The 19,413-nt window shown below is 45.6% G+C and overlaps 1 long non-coding RNA gene across 2 annotated transcripts; it reads right to left on the reverse strand.

Moving 5' to 3' along the window:
- Positions 1-1,792: 1,792 nt before the first annotated feature.
- Positions 1,793-15,508, reverse strand: LOC121574083. Of its 2 annotated transcripts, none has more exons than XR_006002140.1 (4): positions 15,426-15,508; positions 2,430-2,555; positions 2,224-2,300; positions 1,793-2,029 (listed from the first exon to the last, which is right to left on the reverse strand). It is a non-coding gene; the product is annotated as an uncharacterized LOC121574083 (long non-coding RNA). The 2 variants fall into 2 exon arrangements; XR_006002141.1 differs by lacking the exon at positions 15,426-15,508 and adding an exon at positions 15,322-15,386.
- Positions 15,509-19,413: the final 3,905 nt, after the last annotated feature.

The following is a 19,413-nucleotide window of genomic DNA, read 5'->3' on the forward strand; positions in this document are numbered from 1 at the left end:
CGCCCAGTGTAAGGCGCCCCGACATCTGCCCAGGGGTAAGTTACAACCCCTGCCCGTTCCACAACGACCATGGTCACACCTCTCGGTGGATTTTGTGACAGACCTTCCCCTCTCTCAGGGGAATACCACCATCCTGGTCGTTGTGGACCGGTTCTCTAAGGCCTGTCGTCTTCTCCCTATGTTGGGTCTTCCTACTGCCCTACAGACCGCTGAGGCCCTATTTACCCACGTCTTCCGGCATTACGGGGTACCCGAGGATATAGTGTCTGATCGAGGCCCCCAGTTTACCTCCCGTGTTTGGAGAGCATTCATGGAGCGTTTGGGGGTCTCGGTTAGCCTTACCTCAGGGTACCACCCGAGAGTAACGGGCAGGTAGAACGTGTCAACCAGGATGTGGGTAGGTTTCTGAGGTCGTATTGCCAGGACCGGCCTGAGGAGTGGGCACGGTACATTCCCTGGGCCGAGATGGCCCAGAACTCTCTCCGCCACTCCTCTACCAACCTAACCCCCTTCCAATGTGTGTTAGGTTACCAGCCGGTTCTGGCACCGTGGCAGCAGAGCCAGATCGAGGCCCCTGCGGTGGATGATTGGATGAGGCGCTCGGAAGAGACGTGGAACGCTGCCCACGTCCACCTGCAGCGGGCCGTCCTTCGTCACAAGGCGAGCGCCGATCTCCACCGCAGTGAGGGGCCGGTGTACGCACCCGGAGATCGAGTCTGGCTCTCTACCAGAAACCTACCCCTCCGCCTGCCCTGCCGGAAGCTGGGTCGGCGGTTTGTGGGGCCCTTTAAAGTCCTGAGAAGATTGAACGAGGTGTGTTATAGGTTACATCTACCTGTTGAGTATAAGAATATTAACCCCTCGTTCCATGTGTCTCTTCTCAGGCCGGTGGTAGCTGGTCCACTCCAGGACAATGAGATAGGAGAGACTCCTCCGCCCCCACTGGACATCGAGGGGGCTCCGGCGTACACCGTTCGGTCCATCTTGGACTCCAGACGCCGGATGGGGGGGTCTCCAGTATCTCGTGGAGTGGGAGGGGTACGGCCCGGAGGAGCGGTGCTGGGTGCCGCGGAGGGACATCCTAGACCCATCTCTCCTGTCGGAGTTCCACCGGGACCATCCTGCGCGCCCTGCTCCGCGTCCTCCTGGTCGTCCCCGAGGCCGGGGTCGGCGCACGGCTGGAGCCGCGCGTCAAGGGGGGGGTACTGTCACGGTTTCGGCCGAGGCTGCTCCTCCTCCTGGTTCGGGCAGGCTTCGGCGGTCGTCGTCCCCGGAGTACTAGCTGCCACCGATCGATGTTTCATGTTCGTTTGGTTTTGTCTTTATGTTATACACCTGTGTCTTGTTAGTCCTCGTTAGTGTACTATTTAGTTCTCGTTGGTTGTGTTTGTCTTTGTGTGTGATTGCTCTTCTGTTTTCGTGTTGGAGCTACGTACTTCCCTCCAGTGTTTTGGAGAGGGTTTTCGCACATGTTAGTGCGCCGTTTGTTTGACGCCTGTGTGCTCCGTTATTTCGCCTTCGGGCTTATTGTGCTTATTTTCTACGTGATTATTGCACTAAAGTCTTTTGGACTGAGCTTCTGTGTCCTGCGCTTGATTCATGCACCACACCCACCTTCAGCACCCCTTGACAGTCTGGGATATATAATTTAGTTCACACCTGTGTGATGTGTCTGCTATACATGAATACCAATGTATTCACTCTGGACATGAGACTTGCATTTACTTTAGACCTTTTGAATCATAAGCCCTCAGTGTTATCTTTGTGTTTAAGTTACCACAGAAGTTAGTAAACGTTAGTGTGAAGGCCGACGTGACAAATATGCTATGAAAAAGTTTTTTGTAATAAAAAAAATTAAAAAAGAGTTGTTTATACAAAACGTCATTGCATTTGGTCATCCCCAAAATGTGGCCTTTGAAAGCCTTGATAGTTGCATCCTTCCTCAGGGAACTGTCTGCAGATAGCTGACAACAGGGTGGCAGGTTTCTTTGATGTGCTGCTCTAGAGTTTCACAACCCAACAGACTCACCTGGGGATAGGGGGATGGACACCTGTTAGTTTTGATAAAAGTCTGAGACTTTTACAGGGTGGAGAGAGCATGAATGAGTATAATAAATCTAACCAGTGGCCCTGGATAATATGCTATGTTGTCAAAAAGGCAGACTGCCATATTGAAGGAGGTTTAAATAGTGCATCAAGTATACTATTATGAGTGTAGCTTACTTCTCTGCTCTGGAGAGATTGCAGGTAGTTGGTCAGAAGGCTGTCGAGGTCCTTGGCCCGTTCTGTGTCTGTAGCACCTGGAGAGAGACAGACAGAGGTAGTGAGTGTGCTAGAAAGAGAGTGAGCCCTGACCCCTGACCTGCCACTGGCCCATGGCCTCCTGCCTAGTATCATGCAATGTAAAGGAAAACAGTATCATGACTTACTGACATTACTGACACAGAGTGCTCCATGTTCCTGCTGGTAGCAAGCCTCAACCTGGATGCAGAGAAATGTCCTGCCTTGTAGTATGGTTGCATCTCCACCAGGCTCCACGAGATCAAATGACACACCTGCAGAGATTAACAAAATAAAATGGATTTCATGTCTCAGTTTGCCTACTTCACATTTGTCTGTAAATGACGACAATAGAGCTGATTAAAATGATGCATGCCATTTTGTGATAACGGCTACAACAAATGACATGGCATACATGTGAATTTGTAGCTAGCTAAACTGTTATTTATATTATTGCACCACGTCTCATCTCACAAACAATTGCTAAGGCAAAAAGCAAATTCCACTATTGTGGCTAATGTTGATAAAACAAGTTTACTGGAGAACGGAGACCAAGTAGAGACTTTTGGACGAGGTGGATAATTGTATAATATAAGGCAGTTTATTCAGAGGTAAAGATATCTGGAAATAGCGTGCACGGACCCGTTCGTCAACCTCGTAGGGAGATATCTGAGAGCGCGCCCCTAAACATTGTGTGCTGACATTTTATACAATAAAATAAAGTAGGTTGATTCTAGGAGTTCTGATCTTCTGATTGGTCCTGATGAGTTGGGCGAGGTCCCCTCCAGGTTAGCATCACTGTTGCATTGGCTCTGAGTCGGGTTCTCCGTCTTCAGATGTTCAGCCTAGAGAAGGGATTTTGTGTGTGCGTGTGTTATCAGTAATAATGTGTGTGTGTGTAATAATGTGTGTGTGTGTGTGTGTGTTTTTGGGGAAAATGTTCAGCCGAAAGAGGGGATTTTGTGTGTGCGTGTGTTATCAGTAATAATGTGTGTGTGTGTGTGTGTGTTTGTGTTTGTGTGTGTCATGGGAGAACTCGTGAGTTGGAAGGACTGAGAGACCTATGGCGTGGGTGTTGTTCTTAGCCACCTGCTGACAAGGCCGACAAGATAGAAGTCTTTGTCCATTGTATTAAATCCGAAGGCCCAACACAAGATGGGTCATGCACAACATTTTAGCCAGACCAAGCTATAACATAATATATTTACTACGACAAATCCCTCTCTTCACGTCTCCCCAGAGACGTGACCAAGTAACAGTAAAGAAGGAAAACTTAAGACGTGACACAAGCTAACAGTGTAATTGGCAAAATAGGGAAAACTTTATCAGAAGATAAAGTTTTACATTCCCCCTCTTCACGTCTCACAAGAGACGTGACATAAAGCTTAAATGCTGCAATTTGGCAAAATAGGGAAAACTTTATCAGAAGATAAAGTTTTACATTCCCCCTCTTCACGTCTCACAAGAGACGTGACAAAAGCTTAGATGCTATTCATCATCCAGATATCCTTGGTCAGCATCGTCAATAGCAAGCAAAGGAAACATCTGACCGTTATCTGCAGGATGCGGATCAATAGCGGTGGTTATAATCCTGGTTGTCAGCGTCCGTATGCATGGAATGCAACAGCATCCACAAAGCACTAGAATTGCAGCAAAAACAGAGATGGATACAAGTATAGAAGAAACAAGCGTTTTATATTTACCAAACGCATCCATCCAAGAGTCCCACATTGAAGTATCCACCCCTGAGTGGCTCTTCATTTTGCCATTAAGAGTTCAGTAACCCTTCCAGGGCGACAGTCAAGCTGCCATCTGTGGCTGTATTGTTGGGAATAAAGGTACAACATTGTTCACCAAACATAGCACATACTCCTCCTTTTTCAGCCAGGAGCATGTCGACAGCAATACGATTTTGGAAAGCCATGAGAGAGGTCGCAGCCAACTGGCCATGCACCGCCTCAAAACCTTGTTGTGTCCAATTGCCTAATTTTTGAACATTAAAATGGACATAATTGATTCTGTCAACATTTTTATTAATTGTGCACCACCAGCAAAATGAAGATTCAAAACCTGCGGCTACTTGGTCAATCAATTTATACTCATCTGGTACCCCCCTAGGGACCCCAATTGCATCAATGTAGGTTGGGTCCCCATGAGTAGGGCCCACAGCGCGCCTGGTCCTGGTAGGAATTAAGTCAGACACATGGGTCACCAGCTCCTGAACACCTGTTGGATACACAGAAATTGGTAGCAAAAGAGAGACTAGTGCACAGGTGCCTGTGGCATTTCCAGGCAGTCCATCAAACAGATGAACGCCTCCACACCACCACCAGACATCAGCCCTGGAAACAGGTTTAAACTCAGCATTAGGCGTATAGATAAACTGACACCATCCAACAGGTACCATACCCAACAATGGTAGACCTTTCGTGAGATTAACACAGGTAAAGTTAGCTCTAGCCACCTGATAGGAAAAAATGGTTTCTTAGTTGCTTTAGTAACCAAGGGATGAACTACGTCCCATAGTGTACAATTGGCGGAAGGGTTGTCATGTTTCATGACAGACAGGAAGCATTCTGGCGTAATGGCGGCAGGGATAATGCGAAGCAATGGCCGTGCCCCCATACAAACCACACAACTCTGATGAGTCACCTTTGCCGCTTCCTCAGTCAACAAGAGCCAGTTGTTAGAAAGGCCGGAGACACCTGTAGCGGTCAGGATTACATCATCCAAAGTAGGTGGAGTGGTAAGTAAAATAATAGAATTATTCTTATTACCATTTTCATTAATAGCCTGTGCTTTTGTGTTATTAATATGACAAATTCGAACCTTCCAATGGACTGGTGCAGTGGTACAGCTTACATAAGGAGCAAGTCTAAAGTCCTGGCAGCCTAATGCAATACCAGGATAGATAGTAAATTTGAGTCCTTTAGAGCTTTTTGTCAAAGTCAAGAGTTTCCTCCATTGTTTTCCTAATGTAGTAGAGGTGCAACTGGACCAGTCATAATTAGTCTCACATACCAAGTTTGTCCAAGTCCAATCGCTATGGGTGTCCCCCACTGTCATATACCAGTCCCAGTCACGGTAGTAGGAAAGGTCTCTGAAGTCTACCCACGGCACTGTCGCAGTAGTGGTAACATTAAAGGGTATACATAATGTGGTGCTTCTATACAATTGTCTGGGCCCACAGGAAAGGGTGTTAGAGACAACTTGTCGTTTATTTACGTGGTGGCTGTGGCTTACATTCTGATCTGGGCTCAATGTGTCGGAGTGCAGGTTGGTCGGACGTATGGTTGTGGCATTGAATGTGTCGTTAGGTTTACTAGTGGGTGTAATGGGTGTCTGTGTCATGTGCTGTACTGACCAGAGTATGATTCCTAGAGTAACCCCAATAGTTACAATCAGCAAAACAAGGAGTGGAGCAGAGCACCCCAGTCTCTCCCATGGTGGTCTGTCCCTCCTCTGTCTTTCCCCTCCAGTATCTGAAGATGGGAGTCTCCTCCACATATTCAGATAGTGTTGGTGTCAAGAATTTGATCCGAATTTAATGTGATTAAATCACTTCTGACTTCAGTCAGGGTTCTGGAAGGAGTTGGTGCTGGTGTACAATGTGTCAAGTGGTGCCAAGGTGCGCCTGATTTACCTTTGACCTGGACTGAGTGTGAAGTAACCTCCTTCACTTCGTACGGTCCAGTCCACCTGGGATCTTGCCACTTTCTCTTGTGAACCTTGATCCTTACCCAGTCGCCAACTTTTACCTTCAGCAGCGCCGGATCTCCCGTCAGCTCCCCCTCTTGGACCTTGTGAATCTGTTTGGAGAGAGCTGCAGAGAGTTCCGTTAGTTTTCTCACATATTCAGACATTACAATTTGTTGTACATCAAGGGCGGGCATATGACCTCCCTCCCTTGGTGGACCAGGCATGACTCTACCAGTCATAATCTCATGTGGAGAGAGATGGGTGCCTGCTCCTGGAGAGGCTCTCATGGCCATCAACGCCAGGGGCAGAGCTTCAACCCACGTCAACTTTGAACCTGCACATACCTTGGCTATCTTAGCCTTCAAAGTTTGATTGGCGCGTTCCACGAGGCCCTGAGATTGCGGCCGGTACACAGACCCAAACTTGTGCACAATGCCGAACCTCTCCTCCACCTGTCTCAGGTGTTGGTTACTGAAATGGGACCCGTTGTCGGATCGAATTTGTCTTGGAACCCCATACCTTGGTATGAGTTCAGTCTGCAGCCACTTAATAACTGACCTAGCATCCTCACGTGCTGTTGGTATTGCCTCAACCCATTTGGAGAATCGATCTACCATTACCAATAAGTACCTTTTCCCATTAGTTACATTATCAGCCCCCATGTCAGTGTAATCTATGCTAATGTCCTGAAAACATGCATTAGGTACTGGGTATGAACCCATGGGTGTTTGGAAAGGTTTCTTTGGGTTGTGGCTGCCACAAATGCTGCACTCATCACAAAACAAGTCTGTCATGTCCTTAATGTGTGGGTGCCACCAAATATGGGAAACCTTCTGTAAAGTTTTGAGTTTCCCTTCATGGGTGGGCCCATGAGCCTCACGTATCAGCTCGGGGCAGAGATTAGCTGGGGCCACCAACCTGCCGTCATGGCATCTCCAAAGTTCATCAGGTCCTTTGGTGGCTCCCATCTGTCCCCATACCGAGTGCTCATACGGGCCCGCTGTGAATTGTAGTTCCTTTATGTGTTGGTCTGTGAGTTCTGTTCTAGCTGGTTGAGTCTGCAGCACCATCTGTCTTGGAGTGTAGCCCCCAGCTTTCTTGGCTGCTTTGTCAGCTGCGTCATTTCCCTCGCTGACTTTGTTCTTGAGTTGCTGATGTCCTTTGCACTTCATGATGGCCACCTGCTCAGGTAGTGAGACTGCTTTTATCAGTCTCTCCATTTGTGCCTTGTGTTTGATCGGAAGGTTTCCTGTTGTGGTGAAGTTACGTCTGACCCATTGTGGTCCATCTGTATGGACTGCTCCATGAGCATATGCTGAGTCAGTGTAGATGTTCACAGTCTTTCCTTCAGCCTTTTCCAGGGCTTGAGTCAAACCAATGATCTCGGCTAGTTGGGCTGAGGCAGGTTGTGGGATGATGTCTGATTCCAGGGTCACGTGTGACCCGGTCTGGAAGCTGCTGTACCACTGCATATGCTGCTATGTTCCCTTCTTCTCCTCTATAGCAGCATCCATCGGTGTACAACCATAGATCAGGATTGGTAAGGGGGTTCGTTTCCCAAGTCTGGTCGCAGTTTCAGTTCCTGTGCCGCTCTCTCTTCGCAGGAGTGTGCCAACCCTTCTTCTGCATTGAGTGCGTCTGCCATGTTTTTGTCGGTGTTGACAAAAGTAATGTGTGATTGGGTGCATTTATTCTGGATTTTGTTCTTTCTTTCAGCGCTGAACGTGAATTCCTTGCTCATCAGATATGCTGCAACCCCATGGTGCGTATGGATTTCCAATTTGTGGCACATTACCAGGTGGGCGGTTTTTTCAATAGCTTTTGCCACTGCAGCCACGTACCTGGAACATGTTGTCTGACCTGCTTCAATATGGTCCAACTTAGAGGAATGATACATCAGTACTCTTCTCTCCCCCTCTTGTTTCTGAAAAAGGATGGAAGAAGTGAACCCCTCCTTTTCAGAAACATCAAGATGAAATTTGTTTTTGTAGTCGGGTGCTGTCAGAGCTGCTGCCACCGAGAGATCGGTTTTTAGGAGAGCAAATGCTGTTGATGCTTCAGGTGTCCAGGTAAGTGAGGAGTGTAAGTTTCTTGGTCCTGCTTCTCTCACTATTTCTCTCAGTGGTTCAGTCCTGGATGTGTAGTCAGGGATGTGGGTACGGCTGTACCCTGTCAACCCCAGGAAGGACAACATGCCTGACACTGTGGTGGGACGTGGATGATGGAGTATGGAATCTCGGTGGGATTTCGAGAGACCAGCACCTTCTCCTGAGATTTCTCTGCCAAGGAAAAGGACAGTTCTGCGACAGGACTGGACTTTGCTCATTTTGACCTTGTAGCCTTTGACAGCCAAGAAGTCAAGTAGGGTTTTTGTCATTTGTAGACAGAGATCAGATGTGGGAGCCCCCAGCAAAAGGTCATCTACATATTGGATGAGTATCACTCCTTCAGGGATTTTCAATTCAGCCAGGTGTGTCTTTAGGATATGATTGAAGATTCCGGGAGAACACCTGTAACCCTGTGGAAGAACCGAATACGTATACTGTTGATGTTCATATGTGAAGGCAAAGAGAGGCTGTGAAGCCTCATCCAGTGGAATGCTGAAGAAGGCATTAGCCAGATCCACAACGGTGAAGTATTGGTGTTTTGGTGAGAGATTACTCAGTGTAATGTGAGGGTCAGGGACAGGTAGGTCAATGGGTGCAGTGACGTCGTTCACTGCTCGGAAGTCTTGTACCATCCGGTATGTTTCACCTCCTGTTTTCAAGACTGGTAAGATTGGTGTGTTCCATGGAGACACAGTGCGATATATGACACGAGCTCCCAACAACCCATCTATGGTTGGTTTGATCCCCATGGTCTGTTCAGGTTTCAGACGGTACTGTGTTCGGTAGATAGGAATTTGATCAGGGTTGAGTAAGGTGATGGTGACTGGTGCCACCTGTAGTTGTCCAACATCAAATGGGGTGTGTGTCCATATGCCTTCATCAATGGTGGAAAGCAGTGCTTGTGATGAGGGGGTGGTCTGTGTAAGGTTTACCATGGTGTCTTGGGAGCGTCAAACGTTCAGGAAGGCAATGTTCCTCTGTGTCAACTGTCATAAACCTCCACATGTTCTCAGTGGTGGCTTTGGTTATTCCTGGAGTTTGGGTGGGTTCCCACTGGAGTTTGGATGCTCTTCTGATCATAGGCCCAAGGCTCCTTGCTTCAAAACCGTTTCCAACTGCCAGTGTAACATGGGGAGCAGATTCTTCGCCCAGTAGGTACCAGGATTTCAAATGGGAAGGTAGGATAACCGGAGCAGCCACTCCTTCCTGTCCACACACTATGGTACAACATCTGATTGTTGGTGTCAGGTGCATCATGTTTTCATCCCAGTCATCGGTATATGGGTTGACATCATTATCAGTCACATTAAGTGTACAGTGGATTTCAGCTTGAGGAGTCTTGTATGGGTGAAATGTGTAAATGAGTTGTCTCAGCTGGTTGAACTTGAATTGAACCTCAGGGGTTCCTTGGCCGGATTCGATGCACTTCAACCAGTATATTTCTTGGGTCAGGGAGAGCACTGGGGTTGGGATGATGGGTAGCATCAGCACCCTAACTGGATGAACTGGTGTGGAGGTAATGGGATCAATGGAAACCTCCACACCCTTTTCGGTAAGGTAGATTGAACATTTCAGTTTGCACAATAGGTCCCTTCCTAATAGGTTGATTGGACAGTTGGGACAATATAGGAATTGATGCTTCATATTGGAAGGGCCCCATTGGAAGAGCAATGGTATGGTCTTGTTTTGTGCTTCGGGTGTTCCTGATACCCCCACCACCTGTATTGATTCCGAAGAGAGTGGTTGACGAGATCTTATGGCAGAGTACGTACATCCTGTATCTACCAAAAATTGGTGGGTAACTCCCTCCACTTCACACATGACAGTTGGTTCAGTATGGAGTGGAAAATGCTGACCCCCATTCCCGTTCTGTGGTGGTGGGCAGCTTCAGGGCCAGGGAGGATATTCGTCTGACATGCCCTGGAAGGTAGGAGCTGGCTGCTGGTTAGGCTGTTGGTTTGGGTCTTGTTGTGGGTGGTTATATGCTGGTAGGGCAGCATGTGGCTGGTACATCGGTCTTGGGCCTCCTCTTGATCTGAAGGCATAACCTCTACCCCTGTTTGCCAGCCAGTGTTGCTGTTGCGGACTAGGTGGTAATGGACACCATCTGACAGAGTGGCCATATTGATGACAATTGTAACAGGCCCCCCTATTACCTTGTGGCCTTGGCTGTCCCCATTGAGTCTGGTATGGTGCCACCGGTGGCTGATACGGTGGAGTTGGTGCTTGATAGTATGGCTGAGGCACCATTGCGATCGTTGGGAGTGTTGTTGGAGGCGGCTGTTGTGTTTGTATCATTTGTGAGACAGTTTTTTCAATTATTTGAGAAATGTCAGGTTGGTCTTCAGCCACCATCTGTTTCTTTGGCTTATCTCCCTTCTGTGCCTCTTTCAGTTGTAGTTTGAGCAGCTGCACCTGCAGGGATTGGACATGTGTTTCCGCCCCTCCCTTGTCTTTGTTGTATTGGGTGATGTGATGATGAACATGGGAGTTAAACTGCGCCCTAGGGAGTGCCATTAATCCCACAGTTCCCCTTAGTTTGGTTCGAACGTCACTTGGGGTCCCGCTCACCACCATCTCTTTCCACATGCTGCACGTGGTGTCGGAGTGATCATATGGTTCGTCATGGACCGTTCTCCAGGTGGTTTTGGCCCTGTCCAGGTAGGCAGCTGGCTGTTCCCCAGGACCGATGGTAAAGAGGTCAGTGTTGCATGGTTTCGTTCGGTAGGATATGCCCTCCTCAGAACTTCCCACAACACAGTTCTATAGACTTCCGGTGGCGTCACACCTCCGCTCTTTTCCAGACCTGCCTCTCTTGTCAGTACCATCATGGTGGTGTGATCTGTGGCCCTGGCCAAGAGTGCCTTCATGTCTGCCAGAGCAAGCCTAAATCCAGATGTAAGGGTTTGAAGTTGCAACAGCCAAGCAGACGCTCCACCATGGAGGCTGGGCATCTGATCCATCAGGGCGGTCAGGTCAGTCATCTTCCAGGGTTGGTATTCTTCATGTTGTCGGTCTGCTGTTGGTCTAAGTGGCATTTGGGAGTTCAATCCCCTTTCCCTAAGTCTGGCAGATTTTCTGATGGGTTCATGCAAGTCAACAACTTCCCCCACCATCACCCCTTTCAAGGCCCAGGTCTTCCCCTTCTCTGCTTCTTCTATTATGGTGGTGTTATGTGACGCCTGTCCCTGACACGCATCCCACTCAGCCTCATAGGTTTTTTCTTCCTTCCTTTGTTCTCCTTCATCATCCTCACTTTGTGGGTCCCCGATTGAGACCCCCGTGAGCTTCTTAATGAGCCAGACCCTATCGACCCCCAAAGCTCATTGTCCCCTGCACCCCCCTTCTGTCATGGATTGGGTACTTCCCCTTTCGACAAACCATTCTGAGAGTCTGGGTTTAGGCTGATTGGGTGCAGCTGCTTGTCTTAGGCCAGATGCTCCCCCTTTCCTGTATAGATCTGACGGTTGGTTTTGAGTCATCATTACCAGGGACTCTGGGTTGGAACCCCCACTTGTGGGACTGGGTCTGGGTTGGGTTCCGCCGGCCGGGTGTGGCTCCTCTCGTCCTTGTGGCTCGCTGTTGGCTCGGACTTCCACACAGTGAAGTACTCCTTGCCCTACGCTTAGTGCCATGTTCCCCTCTAGGTGTCCTCCTTGCACCACGAACACAGGCGCTTGTACCACTGCAGGACTTAGGAATGGGTTATAAGGGTTAGTTGGAGGAGTGGGTGTGTATGCGGGTGGTGTGCTCTTCGCTTCCTGTGGCAGGGTCGGATACAGTGGTGCTGAGGGCGCTGGTATGTCACTCATGGACTGTGTCCCCACTATTGGTGTTGTCTCAGTTGTGGGTTCAATCACCACACCCATCATGTCTGGTTTCTTGTATGGGTGTGCTCGTCGTGTTTCCTCAATTGCCCACGTACCTATCCTTAGCTCAGCCTCTGCTCTCTCTCTGTGTTTAGTCCCTTCCTTCTTGAATAAGTGAGACTTATTCCTTTTCACTTCACTTTCTGTTCCTTCCCTCACTGCCTCCCCTAGCTCTATCTCCATAGAGATGAGTTGCCCTTTAGACGGGGCACCCCCGCTAAAGTAACCTGCCTGTGTCCATTTGAGTTTCACTCCCTCCCACACTTTCTTTACTGTCTTATACTGTTCTTTCCCTCCCGCTCTATCCTGTATTCTTTGATCTAGATATTCATTAAATTTGAGTTTTGGGACGGTAGTGGTTGCCATGGTTATACAGTTTATTAGACTATCTTGGTGCTCTTAGCCCGTCACTGGCCGAATCCAGCAATGTATTCTTGGCGCTGACTGAGATTTATCTCTGATGTCCCACCCTCGTACACAAAAAATGTTCAATGCTTTATTATTAGGAATTATTTTGCAAAAGGTATTATTGTTTTTCAATTATTCGAATTATTATATATTTTCCCAAAAGGTATCAGAACCGCCCTTTTGGAACAATATATTAACAAACCCGAGCGCTCCCAAAACAATCATCAATTTAATCCCATGAATTATTTTGCAAAAGTTATTATTGTCTTTCAGGTACTCGAGCTATTATATACTTTCCCAAAAGGTATCAGAATCGCCCTTTTGGAAGAATACATTAACAAACCCAAGCGCTCCTAAAATAATTATCAATCTAATTCTAGGGATTTATTTAGCAAAAGTTATTATTGTTTTTCAGGTATTCGAGTTATTATATATTTTCCCAAAAGGTATCAGAATCGCCCTTTTGGAACAATATATTAGCAAACTCGAGCGCTCCCAAAATAATTATCAATTTAATTTTGGGAATTATTTTGCAAAAGTTATTATTGTTTTTCAGGTATTCGAGTTATTATATATTTTCCCAAAAGGTATCAGAATCGCCCCTTTTGGAACAATATATTAGCAAACTCGAGCGCTCCCAAAACAATTATCAATCTAATTCTAGGAATTATTGAAATACCAACACCCCAAGAGGGAAAAAGTTCAAGTCAGCTTTTAGCGCAGCGGCTACATAACAGGCAAAATAGGACTCGGTGGTCCTCTTAAAAGTTATCAACTAGTTAGTCTCATGAAACGGCCAATCTTACACAACATTCAGGTTATCATTTCAACAATTACATTTTTCATTACATATCAGCATCAACACACGAATTCAGTTTAAGTTCCTCACAGTACATATAGTTGAGTGCCACGTCAACCAAATTGCCCGACTATCTGAACTTGTATTTTTTATTATATATTTTTTTGATTCTCCTCAAGGAGACTCCCAGTCGTTTAAACCATTCAACTGGCGTCTAGTCGGGAGAACCTTTTCTGGACTTGGATTCTCACGGAATTAACTCAACCCGACTATCTGAATCTTTTTATCAAGTCACCAGATCCTTCTCTTGTGGATCAAATAAAAGGGTCCATCGCTTGTGAACCAAAAACTGTAATAGGCTTCTCACTAGAAAGCCGCATTTCAACAGGAAATAAAACCACTGTAACTAGACTTCTTCTCTTAGAGTCACATTTCAACAGTAAAAACCTAAGATTTCAGATATCAACAGCAAAAAATAAAAGGGTCCGTCTCTCGTGAACCACAACCTGTAACTAGACTCCTCCCCTAGAGAGTCACATTTCAACAGTAAGAACCTAAAAAATTCAGATATCTTTACATATGTGCCTTTTGAGTCATAATAGATATGTTATAAATTTATCAGTAATCCATACTCACGCCCAGTACTACTGATCATAATTTGGGTTTATCCTACAATACAATATGCAGATTTTGTTTTAACAGGTTCTGCTTACCTTTGTATTGACGGCCGTCTAGATCAGTTTCCTGAGGCGAGCTGGATTCCCGGCTGCTCCTGCGGACAGGTCACCCGTCCTTTCAGATCCGTCTCTTACTTGTCTCCTGTCTCTATCAACTTTTATGGACCGAATTCAGAGTTAGAAAACCATCCTCTGCTACCAAGTTTTGTTGATAAAACAAGTTTACTGGAGAACGGAGACCAAGTAGAGACTTTTGGACGAGGTGGATAATTGTATAATATAAGGCAGTTTATTCAGAGGTAAAGATATCTGGAAATAGCGTGCACGGACCCGTTCGTCAACCTCGTAGGGAGATATCTGAGAGCGCGCCCCTAAACATTGTGTGCTGACATTTTATACAATAAAATAAAGTAGGTTGATTCTAGGAGTTCTGATCTTCTGATTGGTCCTGATGAGTTGGGCGAGGTCCCCTCCAGGTTAGCATCACTGTTGCATTGGCTCTGAGTCGGGTTCTCCGTCTTCAGATGTTCAGCCTAGAGAAGGGATTTTGTGTGTGCGTGTGTTATCAGTAATAATGTGTGTGTGTGTAATAATGTGTGTGTGTGTGTGTGTGTGTTTTGGGAAAATGTTCAGCCGAAAGAGGGGATTTTGTGTGTGCGTGTGTTATCAGTAATAATGTGTGTGTGTGTGTGTGTGTTTGTGTTTGTGTGTGTCATGGGAGAACTCGTGAGTTGGAAGGACTGAGAGACCTATGGCGTGGGTGTTGTTCTTAGCCACCTGCTGACAAGGCCGACAAGATAGAAGTCTTTGTCCATTGTATTAAATCCGAAGGCCCAACACAAGATGGGTCATGCACAAAATTTTAGCCAGACCAAGCTATAACATAATATATTTACTACGACAAATCCCTCTCTTCACGTCTCCCCAGAGACGTGACCAAGTAACAGTAAAGAAGGAAAACTTAAGACGTGACACAAGCTAACAGTGTAATTGGCAAAATAGGGAAAACTTTATCAGAAGATAAAGTTTTACACTAATCCGTATTGTGGCTAGTTTCACATCAATTATTTATTCCATGACGACATCATTCTCCTCCTTATTTGACTGTAGTTAGCTAGATGCTAGTTTAGATGCCTGTGATTGTTGAGACCTAATTGTGCAACCAAACTGCTTCAAAAATGGATTATGTTGATAATTAGCCTAGGTAGCTAGCTAGCTAAATGACAACCCTATTAATTAAGTATCCACTATATTGCTTAATAAGTGATCTAGCTAACGTGAGCTAGCCAACTTGCATTGCTTCTGACACATTTCACGGTCCTGCTTGCTTTAATATCTAACAGATATTTGGCTAGTTTTATATTGCAGTTTAGTTCATTATCTAGCTAAGTGTAAAACAGAGTCTGGCTGTAAAACTCGACTTTATCAGTTCAGTTATAGCGAAGCTAGCTAGCTTGATTCTCACTCAGTAACTAGTTTACCATGACTTTCTGGCCAATCCCGGTCAACTCCTTCTTGCCTACTCCCGTCCCTTCGTCTTTTTCTAGGTTCAAAACAACTATATGGCTGTAGTCCAGTGCCTTACCGTCAAAAGCAAACCACTCTTAACTAGGGCTGCGGCGGTCACAAAATTCCGTCAGCCGGTGATTGTCAAGCAAATAACTGTCGGTCTCACGGTAATTGACCGTTAATTAACATAAACACATTTAGCATCTCCTGGCTTACACACATAGCCTACTGCCACTGATGCAGACCTTTGGTATATCTACATTTAAAAAAGTCTAATAAATCCATATAATATAGCCTACACCTTCACAATAAATCCATTATGTATTTTAGACAGGTATAAAGAAGCATGATATGATGAAAATGTAGTCTATTTCAGAAGAAAATAATAGCATACTCTGAGTTGTCCTTATGTTAGGTCCTGATCTGGCTATGCCAAATGGCTGTGGGCTACAATTGTTCATTTAGCAGACAAGATTTGCTTAGAATTCCGTGGCATTATTTTATAGCATGAAGAATACAATTGAACATAGCTGAATAAAATATAAATATTTTCTCCAAACGATTTGAGGGAGTGCACACATGCGGCTATTCTGTGTTGAGCGGTTAACAAAGAAATAGGTACTCCTATGTGCGTAATTTAGAGTTATTAATGTAACTTTAGTTGTTCTACAAACGTTGGGCTATATGTTTTGATTTTTAATACATTGTAAAGCTGCATGATGAGACTCTAATGATGATTTGAAAAAAGTTGCTTGAAAGGCACGAGCTCGGCTTTGTTTTTTGCGCAGGCTGTACACACTTCAATAGTCTCTCATTCACAATTTGTCAAGCACTCGAATTTCACGGCGGCATCCCCTTTGTGGCTGTAATGCACCCTAAAAAATGCATGCCTTTTGAGGCCCGGAGTGCTGCGTTGTGCCCTTCTCCCTGAGTGATGCGCTATCCGAAGCGCCTCTCACTCACATGGCTCTCCATCAAGTGATCGGGTCTTTCTCACAGGCTAAATGCGAAGAGAGACACATCAGGGATGCAACTGCGCGCGTCCTTATCCGAGGTGCATGTTGAAGATATTGGAAGAACTGTCCACATTAACTTTTCGTCAGCCAACAAGATGAGTAGGCCTAACGAACAGCAAAAGCACTAGCCTATGCCAATCTACTATCCCCCATAGTACAAAAGTAGTAGTAGTACAAATATTCCTAGCATCAAAAAAAACTTTTTTACGCAATGTGGCTGACGCAACAGATCAGAACGTTTAGCTTAAAATGTTGATGAACAATTAGGCTATTTCTTCACATAAGCGTAGCAATGCGCACATGGCAGTAGACTATTAAGCGCCAATGTTCCATTAACGGAAAACACCATTATCAAAAGTGACCGCAAATGCCATTATGCATGTAATGATTTTATTATAAAGGTGCATTTTTATGGTGAAAATGTTCTTCCCCAAACTTGAAACTCATTTGTTTTAATTTAGAATGAACCATTATCATGCACCTGTCTCAAAACGGGCAGAGAGAAAAAATACTTGTCATCTATGCACTTAAAGCGAATGGGGGAGCTTTTCCTGTGGTTCATTTTCATGCCAGCCAGGTAGACTATACTCCTGTTGTAAAGATAAACAATGTGCTTAATATTAGGAAAGTTGAGAAATAAATATAGTAGGCCTAGTCTATAGAAAGCTGATGGGATCCTCCTCTTTTTAGTAGAGGCCATCACTCTGTTTTGTCGTGCAATTGCATAGCCTATAGAAATGTTCGCAACATGAGCTCATGGGCTCTCATGAAGTGTTTGATTAGATTTATGTATGCACACATGACTGTAAGTCTCTTTGGATAAAAGCGTCTGCTAAATGGCATATTATTATTATTATTATTTTTGGTGACATTTGCATTGATGTCAGAGTGATTAGAGGGACAATAGCGTGCTGAGTACCAGGCAGTTAGCAAGTTTGACCATCTACTAATGACCATCAGGAGCATCAGAGCTTGGAGAAGCCTAATTACCGTGACTAAACGGTCACGTGGAATTTGACTGCCTTCATGACTCATGACCACCGGTGTGGCGGTAACACAGTCACCGCAACAGCCCTAGTCTTAACACAGCCACCTGGTTCAGTCAATGGCTCAGTGTTCCAGAACTGTTTACCTGTTTCTATGTCAAGCAAGGACAATGTTCATTTTGTGTGTTTTTATGGCGCGTGTGTGGCACAGCAGCATATAATACATTTTATCTAAAATTTCCACCCAAAGAAAGGTGACATGTCATAGTCATATTGATACATAACTATATGCGCTACACATTATTGTTTGGGGGGGGCGCTTCTTCTTCTTCTTCTTCTTCTTCTTCTTCTATGATATCATGGCGGTCCGCAAACAATTGTTTAAGTGCATGCCTGCCACCTACTGTGCTGAAATGTACGATCAATCATGATCTGCCCAATTCTGTACTACCATGACAAAATACAAATAAATTCAAAACCAAATAAATCCCCAACTTCTACCACACCCTCCCCCCTCCCCCCAAAACCCCTCCCCAACCCCATTAAACTTGATCTATATCATGCTGAAACACTACACCCTTAGGATTGTTCAGCATGTCCACAACCATTTCAACAGTAACATCTGTTACCCCCAATATCTCTTTTACCATCTCCACAATAACCTTCAACCTGGCATTTCTGCTTTCCACAACCCGAGTCGTATTGATAACCTTACCAATAAAAGCTATGAAGTCAACTTTATTCATGATCAAAGTGTCCTTTGACACCGCACATTCATGAGCACAAGATTTCGGAACAGGCCTCTAAACCATGCCAGGACCATCAGAAGCACCAGCCCCAGCAGTAGGTCCACTTACTACAGGTACATCCACGTAAGCTCCACCAGTCCGCGCTGTAGTTCTACCAATCTGTTTTACAGCCTCTGCATATGATACATCATGACTGATCCTATATCTCTGAGCCTCTCTAGTCGCTCTCTGGACCTGGCATCCACCAAATGCTACACTGTGTTCTCCCCCACAATTACAGCACTTAACCTTCACATTGCTTCCACATTCACCGTAATCATGTGCCCCTCCACACTTGGCACATCTTTTCTTTCCTTTACACTGAGCAGCTACATGTCCCATTCTTTGGCATTTAAAACACCGCAGTGCATATGGGACAAATTCTCTAACATTGAAACTAAGGAATCCTATCTCTACTTTTCCCAGCAAGACTTTCCCAAACCTCAGCATCCCTGATAAGCTTTCACTTCTTTGACCCGCTTTCCTACTGATCAACCTTTTGGCCTCAATACCTCTGCCTCCCTTCACATTTTCTTTAATATCATCTGTGGACATAGATATTGGGACCACAGTGATGACCCCCTCAACCTAGCATAAGCACCAGGGACATGGCTTTTAATCTTCTTCCCATTAAGCTTTTCCATTTTCAGAATCTTCTCTTGCTGAGCCTAGCTACCAAACAATATTAACAATCTACCATTTCCAATGAACCGAGCAAATTTTACTTCACCTACCTCTTTCTAAATAATAAATAATATGCCATTTAGCAGACGCTTTTATCCAAAGCGACTTACAGTCATGTGTGCACACATTTTTACGTATGGTTGGTCCCGGGGATCGAACCCACTACCCTGGCGTTACAAGCGCCATGCTCTACCAATTGAGCTACAGAGGCATTAGTTAGTTAGGGTGTAAGTGAGGCCCTGTGTTCTCATCAAACACTATCACCACTTTCCACTCCAACACATCATTACTCTTGCTTCTTACGTTGGCCCTCTTTATGCTTTCTTTACTAGACACTCCAATGCTTTCTGTATCATGATCTCTCTTCTTACATTTTAGTCATTTAGCAGACGCTCTTATCCAGAGCGACTTACAGTTAGTGAGTGCATACATTTTGATGCTGGCCCCCCGTGGGAAACGAACCCACAACCCTGGCGTTGCAAGTGCCATGCTCTACCAACTGAGCTACAGGGGACTGTCTTTCCACCACCGGCCATTCTGGTCCTTGACCCTCATCCTCCCGCTCCATACCATCAGAACTGACACCCATA

The sequence above is a fragment of the Coregonus clupeaformis genome, chromosome 9, assembly GCF_020615455.1.
Source record: "Coregonus clupeaformis isolate EN_2021a chromosome 9, ASM2061545v1, whole genome shotgun sequence".
In the NCBI taxonomy this organism is placed as follows: domain Eukaryota; kingdom Metazoa; phylum Chordata; class Actinopteri; order Salmoniformes; family Salmonidae; genus Coregonus; species Coregonus clupeaformis.